Source organism: Triticum aestivum, chromosome 2B (genome assembly GCF_018294505.1).
Source record: "Triticum aestivum cultivar Chinese Spring chromosome 2B, IWGSC CS RefSeq v2.1, whole genome shotgun sequence".
Taxonomy (NCBI): Eukaryota; Viridiplantae; Streptophyta; class Magnoliopsida; order Poales; family Poaceae; genus Triticum; species Triticum aestivum.
In genome coordinates, this window is record NC_057798.1 from 662,929,930 (window position 1) to 662,946,544 (window position 16,615).

Below are 16,615 nucleotides of genomic sequence, written 5' to 3' on the forward strand. Positions count from 1 at the left end.
ACGCATGGCGAGTCGAACTCGACGTTGGTCGGGATGACGGCTTAGGCTCCGTAGATGAGGAAGAACGGGGTGAACCCAGTCGACCAATTCGGCGTGGTGCATAGACTCCAGAGAACAACCAACAATTCATCAAGCCAGCTGCCGGGTGAGCGGATGAGTGGCTCGACGAGTCGCGGCTTGACGCCGGACAGGATGAGTCCATTGGCCCGCTCGACCTGCCCGTTGGACTGCGGATGCGCAACGGAGGCCAGGTCGAGGCGGATGCCGGAGACAGAGCAGTATTGTTCGAGCGCGCCCTTGGTGAAGTTGGTGCCATTGTCGATGATGATGCTGTTCGGCAAGCCGTAGCGCACCGCTATGTCCTTGATGAACCAGACGGCTGTTGGCCCATCCAGTTTCTTGATTGGTCTTGCCTCGATCCACTTGGTGAATTTGTCCACTGCCACCAGTAGGTGTGTCATGCCGCCTCGAGCGGTTTTGAAGGGTCCCACCATGTCGAGTCCCCAGACCGCGAAGGGCCAGGAGATCGGTATGGTGCGGAGTGCTGACGCCGGCTGGTGGTTGCGTTTGCTGAAGCGCTGGCATCCCTCGCACTGGAGGACGAGCGACTCAGCATCTTGGAGGGCTGTGGGATAGTAGAAACCATGGCGGAACGCCTTGGCCACCAGGGATCGTGATGCGGCGTGGTGCCCGCACTCGCCATGATGTATGTCGAGAAGGATGTCGATGCCCTGTTCCTGCTCGACGCAGCGCTGGAACATGCAGGTGGAGCTGCGCTTGACGAGCTCGTTGTTGATGATGCTGTAGGCGGACGCCCGACACTGCACTTGCCGGGCTTCAGTCTCGTCCATGGGGAGAACCCCGTTCTCCAGAAATTCTGATATTGGGAGGGCCCAAGATGGAGCCGTAACCACGGCGAAGACGACCACCAGGGTGGGTTCCGAGTCGGCAGCCCCCGAGCTGGGTTGAGCAGCCCCCGGGTCGGGGATGGCGACGGTCGGGTCCGGGACACTGGTGGCCGGGTCGAGCTGAGCAGCCCCTAGGCCGGGTTCAGCAGCCCCCGGGCCGGCTTGAGGTGCGGTTGGGTCGTCTGGAACGTGGATTGACTCAGAGTCTGGTGACAGTTTGAGGGATGGCTTGCGTAGGTGCTCGAGGGAGACGCCGGACGGGATGGCTTGTTGTGACGAGGCGATCTTGGCGAGCGTGTCGGTTGCTTCGTTCTCTGCGTGCGGGACATGGAGGAACTCACAACCCTCGAAGGATCCGGACAACTTTTGGACGAGGAAGAGGTAGCTTGCCATGTTGGAGTCACGAGCGTCCCATTCGCCGGAGCACTGCTGCACCACCAGGTCCGAGTCGCCGTAGCACATGATGCGCCGGATGCCGAGTTCCTTGGCAAGCCGGAGACCGTGCACAAGGGCTTCATATTCGGCGAAGTTGTTGGAGGCGGCGAAGTGGATCTGGAGCGCGTAGCAGAGCCGGTCGCCCTTCGGGGACGACAGTACGATGCCGGCCCCTAAGCCGAGTCGCATCTTGGACCCGTCAAAGTGCATGCGCCAATGCGTCGAGTCGGGAGGCGGTGGCAGGTACTGGTTCTTGGTCCAGTCAACGAGGAAGTCGGCTAGGGCTTGAGACTTGATCGTGGTGCAGGGCTCGTAGAGGATGGTGTGGCCGGCTAGCTGGATCGCCCACTTGTCAACCCGGCCAGAGGCATCCCGACACCCGATGATTTCTTTGATAGGCGCCGTGCTGACCACGGTGACAACATGCTCTTGGAAATACTGCTTCAGCTTCTTGGCAGTGAAGTACAGGTCGTAACACATCTTCTGGTAGTGCGGGTAGTTCTTCTTGGAGATGGAGAGCACCTCGCTCAGGTAGTAGACTGGGCGCTGGACGGCTTGGATCTTACCCTTCTCTGGTCACTCGACCACCAACACCGTGCTGACCGCCCGCGAGGTCGCGGCTATGTAGAGCAACAGCGGCTCCTTGCTGGTCGACACGGCTAGGACAGGTGTGGTGGAGAGCATGCGCTTGAGGTCTTGGAAGGCCTCGTCTGCCTTACCGTTCCATTCAAATGGGGGCTTGTCTTCTTCATCAGCTGGTACAGGGGCAACGCCCTCTCGCCCAGCCGGCTTAGAAATCGACTGACCGAGGCCAAGCATCCCGTGAACTTCTGGACATCGCGCAGCCGAGCCGGCTTGCGCATACGCTCGATGGCCTTGATCTTCTCCTGGTTTGCCTCAATGCCATGTTCCGAGACGAGGAAGCCAAGTAGCTTTCCGGCCGGGACACCTAAGACACAATTTTCCGGGTTAAGCTTGAACTTGTATTCACGGAGGTTGGCGAATGTTTCCTTCAGATCATCCAAGAGCGTGAGGTGCTGCTTGGTCTTCACCACGATGTCGTCCACGCACACGTGGATACTGCAGCTGAGTTGCGGTAGCAGGCATTTTTGCATGCAGCATTGGAAGGTGGCGCCGGCGTTCTTCAAGCCGAACAACATGGTGATGTAGCAATACACCCCAAAGGGCGTGATGAAGGACGTCTTCAGGGCGTCGGCTGGGTCCAGCTTGATCTGGTGGTAGCCGGAGTAAGCGTCCAGGAAGGACAGAAGCTCACACCCGGCGGTCGAGTCGATGACTTGGTCGATCCGCGGGAGAGCGAACGGATCCTTGGGACAGGACTTGTTGAGGTTGGTGTAGTCGATACACATGCGCCAGGTCTTGTTCTTCTTTAGGATGAGGACTGGATTGGCCAGCCACTCGGGGTGAAACACTTCCATTATGAAGCTGGCCGGCAAAAGCTTGGCGACCTCTTCACCAATGGTTTTTCTCTTCTCTTCAGAAAATCGTCGTAGGGGTTGATGGACAGGCTTGGCGTCCTTGCAGACATGAAGTTTGTGCTCGGCGTACTTCCTCGGGATACCATGTCCTTGGGGGTCCATACGAAGATATCCCGATTCTCGCGGAGGAAGTCGACGAGCTCGCCTTCCTATTTGTTGTCGAGGCGGGCGCCTATGACAACGTACCTGCTGCAGCTGGGGTCTTCCGAGTTGAGCTTCACTTTCTTGGTCTCCTTGGAGGGCTTGAAGGCGGCCTCGTCGGCCGGGTCCGGGGTCGGTATAGACGCAGCGGAGGCCTAGCCTACCAGGGCGACGATCCGGTCGAGCTGGCGCCGCTCCTCGGCAACGACCAGCGACTCGGCCAACTTGGCGCTGCCTCAGGCGCACTCCAGGGACTTGTGGTAATCGCCGATGATGGTGATCAGGCCCTTGGGACCTGACATCTTCATCTTCAGATACGCATAGTGGGGAATCGCCATGAACTTGGCGAGCGCGGGCCGGCCCAGCAACGCGTGATACGCGCTGGACAGGTCCACCACCTCGAACCAGATCGGTTCGCGCTAGAAGTGGTTGCTGTCCCCGAACAGGACATCGAGCTGGACCTAGCCAATGGGGGAGCAGGAGAGGCCCGGCACGATGCCATGGAAGATCATCCGGGTCGGATCCAGGTCCTCGGCCTTGAGGCCGAGCTTGGTCATCGTGTCGCGGTAGAGGATGTTGATGCTGCTGCTGCCGTTGATGAGGACTCGGGAGAAATTGCACGTGCGTCGCGCGACGATGGTGGGGTTGAGGACGAGGGTGTAAGCACCCGGACTCGGCATGACTGCCGGGTGATCCTCCCGGGTCCAGGTGATCGGCCGGTCCGACCAATGCATGAACTCCGGCTTGGCCGGGACGACGGTGTTCACCTCCTACCGAAGGAGGCGCTCGCTGCGCTTGTCGTTGCCGAGGCTAGTGAAGACGATGTAGGCCGCGTTCTGGTCTGGGTAGGCGTAGTCGCGCATCGCGCCGCCAGCTGGAGGCGGCGGTGGAGGCGGAGGCGGCTGCCTCGTGCGCGGAGCCGGAGCCGGAGGAGGCGGGACATCGCCCCTCATGATGCGCTTGGTGATGGCACACTGCCGAAGCGTGTGTGTGGAGGGTCTTGCGCCGCTATGGCGCTTGCAGGGGGCGTCTAGCATCTGCTCGAAGCTCATGGCGGGTTGCCATGCCATCTTGCCGGTTTTCCGGCGCTTCCCTGCCGGGTCCGCCACAGGCTCGGCGGCCGCGATGAGCCGGTTGTCGTGACGCTACGCCGGCTGGTCGGCCTTGCGCTTGTTGTTCTGATGATGATGCCGCCGGCTGCTTTCGCCGGCCGGCTTCAGAGGGGGAACCGGCTTCGCCTTGCCGGCTTCATCCAGCGCCACCTGGATCTTCATGGCGGAGTCGGTGTTGGCGTACTTGTCCGCCGTCACCATGAGCACGGCCATGGTGGCCGGCTCAGAGCGTAAGAGCTTGTGCTTGAGGAGGGTGCCATCTCGGCACCCGCTGACGAAGTATTGGATCACCTGGACTTCATGGACACCCTCGAAGCTATTCCGGAGCTTGGTCCAGCGTGCGTGGTACTCGCGACCGGTCTCCGTAGGTCCTTGCACGGACATGGCGAGCTGGTTAGGGCGGCCGGGCTGCTTGTAGGTCCCCGTGAAGTTGTGGACGAAGGCTTCCTCGAAGTCCACCCACGTTTTGATGCTGCCCATCGGCAGGCTGTTCAACCACGTGCGGGCCGACCCTTGGAGCATGAGTGGTGCATAGTGCACGGCGAGACGATGATTGGCACCGGTGATGCCAATGGCCATGGTGTAGTCAGTGAGCCAGTCTTCTGGCTTCACTGTCCCGTTGTAGTTGGGGGTGTCACGGGGAGCATGAACCCTTTGGGGAAGGGCTCCTCCCGGATGCGTGGGCCAAAGCACGCCGGCCCGATAGCACCGCTCTCCTCCACCTCCAGGGAGCGAGTGAGCTGGTCGAGGCGGTGGCGAGCGTCGGCGTCGTCGATGGCGCGCGGGCCGAGTCAACTTGCGGCCAGGCCACGGGGGACCGGGTCGGTTGGAGCCGGACGCCGGCCATGCTGGCCGGGTCTGCGCTGGATCTCTGGGATGGGCTCGTCGCCCAATCCACCGGTGGCTGTAGCGGCCGGGTCGCGCCGAGTCCGGGCTCGGCCGGAGTGCGCCTCGCCGGGTGGCGAGGAAGCGGTGTGCAGAAGTTCGCCGGGCCCGCAAGGCAGGCAGAGCCGGATCCCGCCGGCTTGGCGAGCTGGTTGAGGCGGTCCTGCTGGGTGTTGTTGGCATGGAGGAGTTCGCGCATCCGCCCGATGCACTCTTTCAGCTCCTCACCCGTGAGCTGGTCCAGGCCGACTGCGGCCGCCTGGGCAGCACGCATGTTCTTCACTGGGGTCTCGTAGACGGTTGGGACGGTGCCGAGGGCCCGGCCGATCGTGCCTCCACGGGCACGCACGTCGGCGACCCGACTTGGCTCGGCCGCGGCGGGCATGAACTCGTAGGCGGCATTGCGCTCCAGCTGAGCGGCATCCAGGCGACGCTGAGTGGCGGCAAGCATCTCGGACAGGTCCAGCATCTGCTGGCGCCTTTCCTCGAGCTGGGTTCGGGCCTCAGCGACGTTGGTGGCATCGACGTTGGTGCCGATGGGGATGCGGAGGCTCTGCATCGCGGCGTGCAATGGATCGGACGGCTCGGTCTGTTCTGCCGCGGACCTGTCTTCAGCAGCCTTCCTTGTCTTGCTCGACAAGGAGGATGCGCCGTCGCCGGAGACGAAGACCTCCACATGGATGTCCATTGCCCCAGAGGTAATGCCGCCGCCGAGGGAGAGGGGGGAGTCGGAGTAGCTGAGCACCTCACTGGGGTACTCATTGGTCACGGACGCATCGGTGATGCGCAACGCGGCGAAGGAGGCAGCAAGCGCACCGATGACGTCGTCCGCCAGCATGACAGACTCGTCGGTGTAGGAGAAGGGCCCCGTCTGAAGCATGCTCCCGGCCAGCTTCTCGAGCTGCCCCACGGTGGGCGCCAACTGTCGTGGTGGGCGCACGGCAGATGCCAAGGGATGGCTAAAGAGAGGAGGAGGATCGAGGGCGCTGGTGGGCTCCAGAGGCGAGGTTGGCATGAGCGGGCGCGGGACACCGGACATACCCAGGTTCGGGGCTCTCCGGGGAGATAATACTCCTAGTCCTGCCGAGTGTAGTTGGATGATCGATTGTACAATGTTGCTCCTGGAGCTGTATGGAGGAGGAAGGAAGCTGGCCAAGGCTTGGGCTGCTCCTTCTCCCCAGTGTCGCTGTTTGGTGGCTAGTCCTATGCTTACTTGCTTCTCTCTCGTATGTGTCTCTTGCTTGCCTCCCTGATCGCGGGCTCTTGGGGGGTTTTATAGACCAACCCGCCAGGGGTACAATGGTAATGTTACAGGTTGGTGGGTCCGTATTGTTGGTGTCCGGGGACCCGGGCTGGGCCCCGCTGAGGGCTTGTGGTTCGCCGGGTTCCCCTAGATGCGGGCCCCACATGCCTAGGGGAACTGTGCGCCGTCTTGTCAATCGTCAGGGCGTGGTCGAGTCGAGTCATGTACAGTGCTCTCCGTCAGGTTGCCGCTCGCTGTCGTCAGCAGTGAGGGCGGGGGCACTGTAGCCACGCTGGCCCTGGTCAGCGGGCAGGTGAGGGGCACTGTTGCCACGCTCCCACTGACCACAGGCATGGGTGGGGCACTATTGCCTCGGTCATTGTTGATTGAAGACTTGTCCCCATCGTACGGTCTGGATGGGACGGGAGCTGACTGCTACGTCTTGAGCTTGCGTTGGTTTTCCTCGAAGAGAGGGTGATGCAACAATAGTAGCGTAAGTATTTCCCTCGGTTTTTGAGAACCAAGGTATCCATCCAATAGGAGGCTCCTCAAAAGTCCCACGCACCTACACAAACAAACTGAGAACTCGCAACCAACGCGATAAAGGGGTTGTCAATCCCTTCACGACCACTTGCGAAAGTGAGATCTAATAAAAATAGTATGATAAGATAAATATTTTTTTGGTATTTTATAATATAGATGCAAAAAGTAAAGATGCAAATAAAAGTAGATTGAAAGCAAATATGATAAGAGATAGACCCGGGGGCCATAGGTTTCACTAGAGGCTTCTCTCAAGATAGCATAAGTATTACGGTGGGTGAACAAATTACTGTCGAGCAATTGATAGAAAAGCGCATAGTAATGAGATTATCTAGGCATGATCATGTATATAGGCATCACGTCCATAACAAGTAGACCGACTCCTGCCTGCATCTACTACTATTACTCCACACATCGACCGACTCCTGCCTGCATCTAGAGTATTAAGTTCATAAGAACAGAGTAACACATTAAGCAAGATGACATGATGTAGAGGGATAAACTCAAGCAATATGATATAAACCCCATCTTGTTATCCTCGATGGCAACAATACAATACGTGCCTTGCAACCCTTTCTGTCACTGGGTAAGGACACCGCAAGATTTAACCCAAAGCTAAGCACTTCTCCCATGGCAAGAAAGATCAATCTAGTAGGCCAAACCAAACTGATAATTCGAAGAGACTTGCAAAGATAACTCAATCATACATAAAAGAATTCAGAGAAGATTCAAATATTATTCATAGATAAACTTGATCATAAACCCACAATTCATCGGATCTCGACAAACACACCGCAAAAAGAGTTTACATCGAATAGATCTCCACAAGAGAGGGGGAGAACATTGTATTGAGGTCCAAAAAGAGAGAAGAAGCCATATAGCTAATAACTATGGACCCGTAGGTCTGTGGTAAAGTACTCACAACTCATCGGAGGGGCAAGGATATTGATGTAGAAGCCCTCCATGGTCGATTCCCCCTCTGGCAGAGTGCCGGCGAAGGCTCCAAGATGGGATCTCGCGGATACAGAAGGTTATGGTGGTGGAAATTGTGTTTCGTGGTGCCCCTGGATGTTTTCGGGGTACGTAGGTATATATAGGAGGAAGAAGTACGTCGGTGGCCGCCTGAGGGGCCCACGAGACAGGGGGCGCTCCCTACAGGGGGGCTCCTATCTCGTGGGGGCCTCGACTGCTTCTTGACTTGCACTCCAAGCTCTCCGGATCACGTTCGTTCCAAAAATCACGCTCCCGAAGGTTTCATTCCGTTTGGACTGTGTTTGATATTCGTTTTCTTCGAAATACTGAAATAGGCAAAAAAACAACAATATGGGCTGGGCCTGTGATTAGTAGGTTAGTCCCAAAGTGATATAAATGTGTAAAGTAAATCCCATAAACATCCAAAAGGGGTAATATAATAGCATGGAACAATCAAAATTATAGATACATTGGAGACGTATCAAGCATCCCCAAGCTTAATTCCTGCTCGTCTTCGAGTAGGTAAATGATAAAAAAGAAATTTTTGATGTGGAATGCTACCTAGCATAATTCTCAATGTAATTTTCTTTATTGTGGCATGAATCTTTAGATCCAAATGGTTCAAAATAAAAGCTTATAAAACATAAAAATAATAATGCTTCAAAGCATACTAACAAATAATCATGTCCTATCAAAATAACATAGCCAAAGAAAGCTTATCCCTACAAAATCATATAGTTAGGCCATGCTTCATTTTCATTACACAAAATACTCCCATCATGCACAACCCCGATGATGAGCCGAGCAATTGTTTCATACTTTTTAACACGCTTCAGCTTTTTTCAACTCTTACTCAATACATGAGCGTAAGCCATGGACATAGCACTATGGTGGTATATGGTGGTGGTTGTGAGGACAAAAAGGGAGAAGATAGTCTCACATCAACTAGGCGTATTAACGGGCTATATGGAGATGCCCATTAATAGATATCAATGTGAGTGAGTAGGGATTGCCATGCAACAGATGCACTAGAGCTATAAATATATGAAAGCTCAACAAAAGAAACTAAGTGGGTGTGCATCCAACATGCTTGCTCACGGAGACCTAGGGCATTTTGAGGAAGCCCATCATTGGAATATACAAGCCAAGTTCTATAATGAAAAATTCCCACTTAGTATATGAATGTGACAACATAGGAGACTCTCTATCATGAAGATCAAGGTGCTACTTTGAAGCACAAGTGTGGAAAAAGAGATAGTAGCATTGTCCCTTCTCTCTTTCTCTCATTTTATTATTTTTCTTTTCTTTTCTTTTTTTATTTTTTTCTCTTTTTTTTTTCTTTGGCCTTCCTTTTTTTGGCCTTTCTATTCTTTCTTTTCTCATTTTTTTTCTTTTTGTAAAGTCCGAAGTCTCATCCCGACTTGTGGGGGAATCATAGCCTTCATCATCCTTTCCTCACTAGGACAATGCTCTAATAATGAAGATCATCACACTTTTATGGATTTACAACTCAAGAATTACAACTCAAAGCTAGAACAAGATATGACTCTATATGAATGCCTCCGGTAGTGTACCGGGATATGCAATGAATCAAGAGCGACATGTACGAAAATTATGAAAGTGGCCTTGCCACAAATACAATGTCAACTACATGGTCATGCAAAAAGCAATATGACAATGATGGAACATGTCATAATAAATGGAACGGTGGAAAGTTGCATGGCAATATATCTCGGAATGGCTATGGAAATGCCATAATAGGTAGTTATGGTGGCTGTTTTGAGGAAGGTAAATAAGGGGTTTATGATACCGGTGAAAGTTGCGCGGTAATAATAAAAGGCTAGCAAATTGGCAAGATGAGTGTGCATATATCCATGGAGTCACATTAGTCAAAAAGAACTCATATACTTATTACAAAAGTTTACTTAGCCCTCGAAGCAAAGTACTACTACGCATGCCCCAAGAGGGATAGATTGGTAGGAAAAGACCATCGCTCATCCCCGACTGCCACTCATAAGGAAGACACTCAAAAGATCACCTCATGCAACAAATTTGTCACACAACTTTTACCATATGTGGATGCTACGGGACTTGCCAACTTCAACAAAAGTATTTCTCAATTTCATAATTACCCACTAGCATGACCCTAACATTACTACCTTTATATCTCAAAACAATTATCAAGCATCAAGTTGATCATAGCATCCAATTCTTTTTCTATGATAGTTTTTATTATACCCAACTTGGATGATCATCATTCTAAGACCAACTTTGTGACCATAGCAAATACCATGCTGTTCTAAAAGACTCTCAAAAAGATATAAGTGAAGCATGAGAGACTAAAAATTTCTTCAAAAATTAAGACACCACCGTGCTCTAAAAGATATAAGTGAAGCACTAGAGCAAAAACTATAAAGCTCAAAAGATATAAGTGAAGCACAAAGAGTATTCTAGCAAATTCTAATCGAATAGGCTTCTCCCAAAAGGTGTGTATAGCAAGGATGATTGTGGTAAACTAAAAAGCAAAGACTAATATAATACACGACACTCCAAGCAAAACACATATCATGTAGCGAATAAAAATATAGCTCCAAGTAAAGTTACCAATGAACGAAGATGAAAGAGGGGATGCCTTCCCGGGGCATCCCCAAGCTTAGGATTTTGGCTATTATTGAATATCTTGGGGTGCCTTGGGCATCCCCAAGCTTAGGCTCTTGCCAGTCCTTATTCCATAGTCCATAAAAGCTTTACCCAAAACTTGAAAACTTCATAACACAAAACTCAACAGGAAATCTTATAAGCTCCGTTAGTGAAAGAAAACAAAACCACCACATAAGGTACTGCAATGAACTCATTCTTTATTTATTTTGGTGTTATACCTACTGTATTCCAAATTCTTTATGGTTTATAAACTAATTTACTAGCCATAGATGCATTAAAATAAGCAAACAACACACGAAAAACAGAATATGTCAAAAACAGAACAGTCTGTAGAAATCTGTAACTAACGCAAACTTATGGAACTCTAAAACTCCTACCAAAATAGGAAGTCCTGGACAATTTGTTTATTGAACAGAAGCAAAAAGAATCAACGCAAAAACACGTTCCTGTGATTTAACAAAATTATATTTGTGCGCGGAAAGTGTCTGTTTTTCAGCAGAATCAAATCAACTATCATCGTATGTTATCCTATAGGTTATACTTGGCACAAACACTAATTAAAAGATAAAAACACATCTAAACAGAAGGTAGATGAAAGATTTATTACTAAACAGGAGCAAAAACAAAAAACATAAAGAAAATTGGGTTGCCTCCCAACTAGCGCTATCGTTTAACGCCCATAGCTAGGCATAAAAGCGAAGATAGATCTAACGAGTGCCTTCTTTGGCACTAAATTCATCAATAGAGAGCTTGTGATCTCTAGGGATTTCTCCCTTTCTAGCAATGGCTAAACCATTAGGTAAAAATTCAAGAAATTCATTGGTAGCAAAAGGTTCCTTAACGATAGAGAGACAATTGGGAAGAACACTTATGGATTTGAGATCCGCGTCTCCCTTAGAAGATTCACCCTTATTTTTAGGAACATAAATAAACTTGGCAGTTTTAGTAGGGGGTTTGAGTGTTTTTCATGGGGGAAAACGCTGAACCTAAGTTTGTAATGATATCCTCAAGTTTACCAATTCTAGCAGAGTCTAGATCTATTTTTTCATTGACTATAGGTTCTTTTTCCTTAAGATTTTTCAAAGTAACTCCGACCCTAGATCCAATTTGGGTAATGTGATTATGAATCTTTTTATCCAATTTTTCAATCAACTCAGCAGTGGCAATTTTATTTTCAATAATATCAAGCCATTGCATCACATGTTCTAAAGTTAAGACCATTGCATTAACCAAAAGAGGTGGTGGGACAAACAAATCTAACATAGCATTATAAGCATCAAACGTATGGCTACTCATAAAATCACCTCCTGTAGTAATATCAAGAACACATCTATTCCAAGGAGTAATGCCTACATAAAAATTGCGGAGAAGAACGAAAGTAGCAAGCTTCCTAGTAGCTTTATGTTGGGCAATGCAAATTCTATGCCAAGCATCTTTTAAACTTTCTCTCTCCCTTTGCTTAAAATTGAGAATTTCTTGTTTGGGAGTGAGAATAAGGATAGGAGGACTAGCCATAATGACAAGGTAAACGAACTAACACATGAGCAAATAGAAAAAGGCAAGCGAAAAGAGAGCACGAGATTGGGAAAGAGAGGGAGAATAAAACGGCAAGGGTGAAGTGGGGGAGAGGAAAATGAGAGGCAAATGGCAAATAATGTAAATGCGAGGGAGATGGGTTTGTGATGGGTACTTGGTATGTTGACTTGAGCGAAGACCTCCCCAGCAACGGCACCAGAAATCCTTCTTGCTACGTCTTGAGCTTGCGTTGGTTTTCCTCGAAGAGGAGAGGGTGGTGCAGCAATAGTAGCGTAAGTATTTCCCTCAGTTTTTGAGAAGCAAGGTATCAATCCAGTAGGAGGCTCCTCAAAAGTCCCGCGCACCTACACAAACAAACTGAGAACTCGCAACCAACACGATAAAGGGGTTGTCAATCCCTTCACGGCCACTTGCAAAAGTGAGATCTAATAAAGATAGTATGATAAGATAAATATATTTTTGGTATTTTATAATATAGATGCAAAAAGTAAAGATGCAAATAAAAGTAGATTGAAAGCAAATATGATAAGAGATAGACCCGGGGGCCATAGGTTTCACTAGAGGCTTCTCTCAAGATAGCATAAGTATTACGGTGGGTGAACAAATTACTGTCGAGCAATTGATAGAAAAGCGCATAGTTATGAGATTATCTAGGCATGATCATGTATATAGGCATCACGTCCATAACAAGTAGAGTGACTCCTGCCTGCATCTACTACTATTACTCCACACATCGACCGACTCCTACCTGCATCTAGAGTATTAAGTTCATAAGAACAGAGTAACGCATTAAGCAAGATGACATGATGTAGAGGGATAAACTCAAGCAATATGATATAAACCCCATCTTGTTATCCTCGATGGCAACAATACAATACGTGCCTTGCAACCCTTTCTGTCACTGGGTAAGGACACCGCAAGATTGAACCCAAAGATAAGCACTTCTCCCGTGGCAAGAAAGATCAATCTAGTAGGCCAAACCAAACTGATAATTCGAAGAGACTTGCAAAGATAACTCAATCATACATAAAAGAATTCAGTGAAGATTCAAATATTATTCATAGATAAACTTGATCATAAACCCACAATTCATCGGATCTCGACAAACACACCGCAAAAAGAGTTTACATCGAATAGATCTCCACAAGAGAGGGGGAGAACATTGTATTGAGATCCAAAAAGAGAGAAGAAGCCATCTAGCTAATAACTATGGACCCATAGGTCTGTGGTAAACTATTCACAACTCATCGGAGGGGCAAGGATGTTGATGTAGAAGCCCTCCATGGTCGATTCCCCCTCCGGCAGAGTGCCAGCGAAGGCTCCAAGATGGGATCTCGCGGATACAGAAGGTTATGGTGGTGGAAATTGTGTTTCGTGGTGCCCCTGGATGTTTTCGGGGTACATAAGTATATATAGGAGGAAGAAGTACATCGGTGGCCGCCCGAGGGGCCCACGAGACAGGGGGCGCACCCTACAGGGGGGGGGGCAGCCTCCTATCTCGTGGGGGCCTCGGCTGCTTCTTGACTTGAACTCCAAGCTCTCCGGATCACGTTCGTTCCAAAAATCATGCTCCCGAAGGTTTCATTCCGTTTGGACTCCGTTTGATATTCCTTTTCTTCGAAATACTGAAATAGGCAAAAAAAACAGCAATATGGGCTGGGCCTCCGATTAGTAGGTTAGTCCCAAAAATGATATAAATGTGTAAAATAAAGCCCATAAACATCAAAAAGGGGTAATATAATAGCATGGAACAATCAAAAATTATAGATACGTTGGAGACATATCACTGACCCGTGGCTGGGTTGCGTAGCACGCCACGGGTAGCGCTGGCTTGTTGAGGAAGCTTTGGTCGTGCCGAGTTCGGCTGTCTTGCGCTAGTCGTTGGGGCCAATTCGATGTGTCTTGCCGGGTCGGCGAGTCTGGCTGGGTTGCGGGGCTTGGCCGGGTCGAGCGACCCGGCCAAGTGCGTGCCGGTTTTGAGGGGCAGTGCCAGCCCCGTCGTTTTTGAAGAGGATCCGGGTTCCGTTGCCTGCCCGGGGTCCATCCCCCCGACAATACTAGTACCTTTTATCCAAATATAGCAATCCAAATTTCCAAATTAGTCGATAGCATTTTCAAAAAACCCCACCCTCCCAGATAAAAAAGAGGATTCTAGGAACATACTGTGCGCGTTTTAAAATCCTGTGTTAGGATGAGAAGGAACAAGTGTGGCGTCTCGCCGAGGGCACAGAAACCTGTAGGGTCCTTGCACTTTGGGCACTGCAAATGAAACACACTAGATTCAGTAGGAAGAAAAATGCATCAACGATGGCGGATGCCATCCTAGGATTACCCGCAACCAAGGGACTTGGATTTATCGGGGATGGATGAGGATTCCGTACCTGGTTCTCCATGAGAAAACCCTATGCAATCACTGATAGGGGGTATTCTCTGAACAAGCAGACAAGGAGAAGGGGATTCAGGCCCAGTGAAATATTGCCGCTTCATCCGTCCAGCTTAATGCTAAAGCTGGAAAGATGGGGGGTTTTGTGACTTGACGGCTCATTGGGCATTACTGCAGCGGTACGACCGGGGTGTGTCTACTGTGCAGTTATGCACTCTAATTTGGTGCATATGGCACGTGGACCCCATCGCCGGATGCCCTATATATCAGCGAAAGGAAGTAGAAAGACAAGAGTAACTAATTACACATAAATATATTTTGACAGAGAGATACTCCCTCTATAAAGAAATATAAAAATCTTTTATATCACAACTTTATACATAAGAAAAATCAAGGGGAATATATATATAACATATATAATTATAAAAACAGAGTTTTTTTTAACACAATATAGATGAGTTGGTGATGATGGTGTGCCTGCCATCCTGCAATATAGGCCGTCCGATTTATATCTGACGGATAGGAAGGAAACTATGGCAATTTTGCAAAAAGGTACCCACACACCTCTCCACATTTGCAAATAAGGCCTTCCCTCGTTCATCCTTTTCTCTCACAAGATAAAATACTCATACAAATGCATCTTGATGTTATGTGCAACGCACGGGCATTATGGGGGTTTAGTTGAGAATATAATACTCAGACAGGCTCACGGTTCTGGACTTTGGGCCACAATCTGATGGGCCTGCATGTTTGGGGGGCCATGTGTTCTACCTCAGCACTTTTCATATTGCAAGCTATCGATACAATGCTGGTTTTAGATGTTGTCGCAAGGCGAATACACAAAATTGAATAAAGCATGGCAACTGTTGGAATGAAATCGAACGACAGTTCCTAACTAGCAGTCAGAGTTGCAATTCTATCAATGATATACCATGTGATAAATAATACTATCGTACTACTTATACACATAGGACACTTGTTTCACCATGCCAGATTATTACATCAAAATCTCTCGGAGGATAGATCAGTTCGGTAGTTGCGTGCTGCTACTGAAGAATTTGAAAGTTGATTTGGACCAGCTCTCCTTGCCGAGAAAGTTCGATTTTGACATCATCCCCTACCGCAAGATATGATTTAGATTTGAACCTTGACCATCCTTTAGCCTCAATCATCATGCGACCATCCTTTGTACTTACGGTATATTGAGTAGGTTCATTCACACCAAGGCTACGCATGGTAAGAGAAACTTGGCCACGGTTGCCCGGATTGTTGAATGACTCCCTCGTTGCTCTAGGAATTCTCTGTTTGCAAACAAGAAGACATACACAAACAGTTAGATCAACACAGTGAATCATGTGTGAAAGTGTAACTAATCCGTGGGTGGTTTTGGTAATTCTTAACAACATATAGCTCATTGAACTAATGCTATTTCAAGATAATCATTTCAGAAAGTTCAATGTTTGGCATGCATGGACTAGAGATGTAGACCCCTCAAAATGCAAAGGACATATATTGGCAACAAGCTCAAGACTCTTCATTTTCATTTTAGTGATCCAAGCTCACGTTGAGTCCATAGGAAAGCCAATACTATTAAAAGGGGATGAGGTGTTGCTTAATGGGTTACTTGCTCAAAATGCTTTGTGATATGCTCCAAAACCCTCAACCACTTTCTCACATCCACATATGTGCTAAACTTAAATGTCAAACTCGGCCCCGCTGATTTGATCTATCCGGTGCCACCGAGTTTCACTTGACATAGCCACTACCACAAACCCTAGTTACTTCGGTCTCACCGATAGGGATCTCGGTCTCACCGAGATGGGATTGAAAACTCTCTATTTCCTTTTTGTAACATTTCGGTTTCACTGAAAGAGCAAATCGGTCCCACCGAGTCTGCATTGCAAACTCCCTGTTTCCTTTTTGTAACACTTCAGTCCCACCGAAGTGAGTGAATCGGTCCCACCGAGTTTGCCTGACTAACCCTCTATGTACCTATTGCTGAAAATCGGTCCCACCGAGTTCATGCGATCGGTCACACCGAGATTATGCTATGCCCTAACCCTAGCATATCGGTACCACCGAGATGACTATATCGGTCCCACCGAAAATCCTAATGTTCACATTCTGAACTAAATCGGTATGAGCGAGTTTGCTGATTCGGTCCCACCGAGTTTGGGAATATGTGTGTAACGGTTAGATTTTGTGTGGAGGCTATATATACCCCTCCACCCACTCTTCATTCGTGGAGAGAGTCATCAGAACATACCTACACTTCCACTACTCATTTTTTGAGAGAGAAC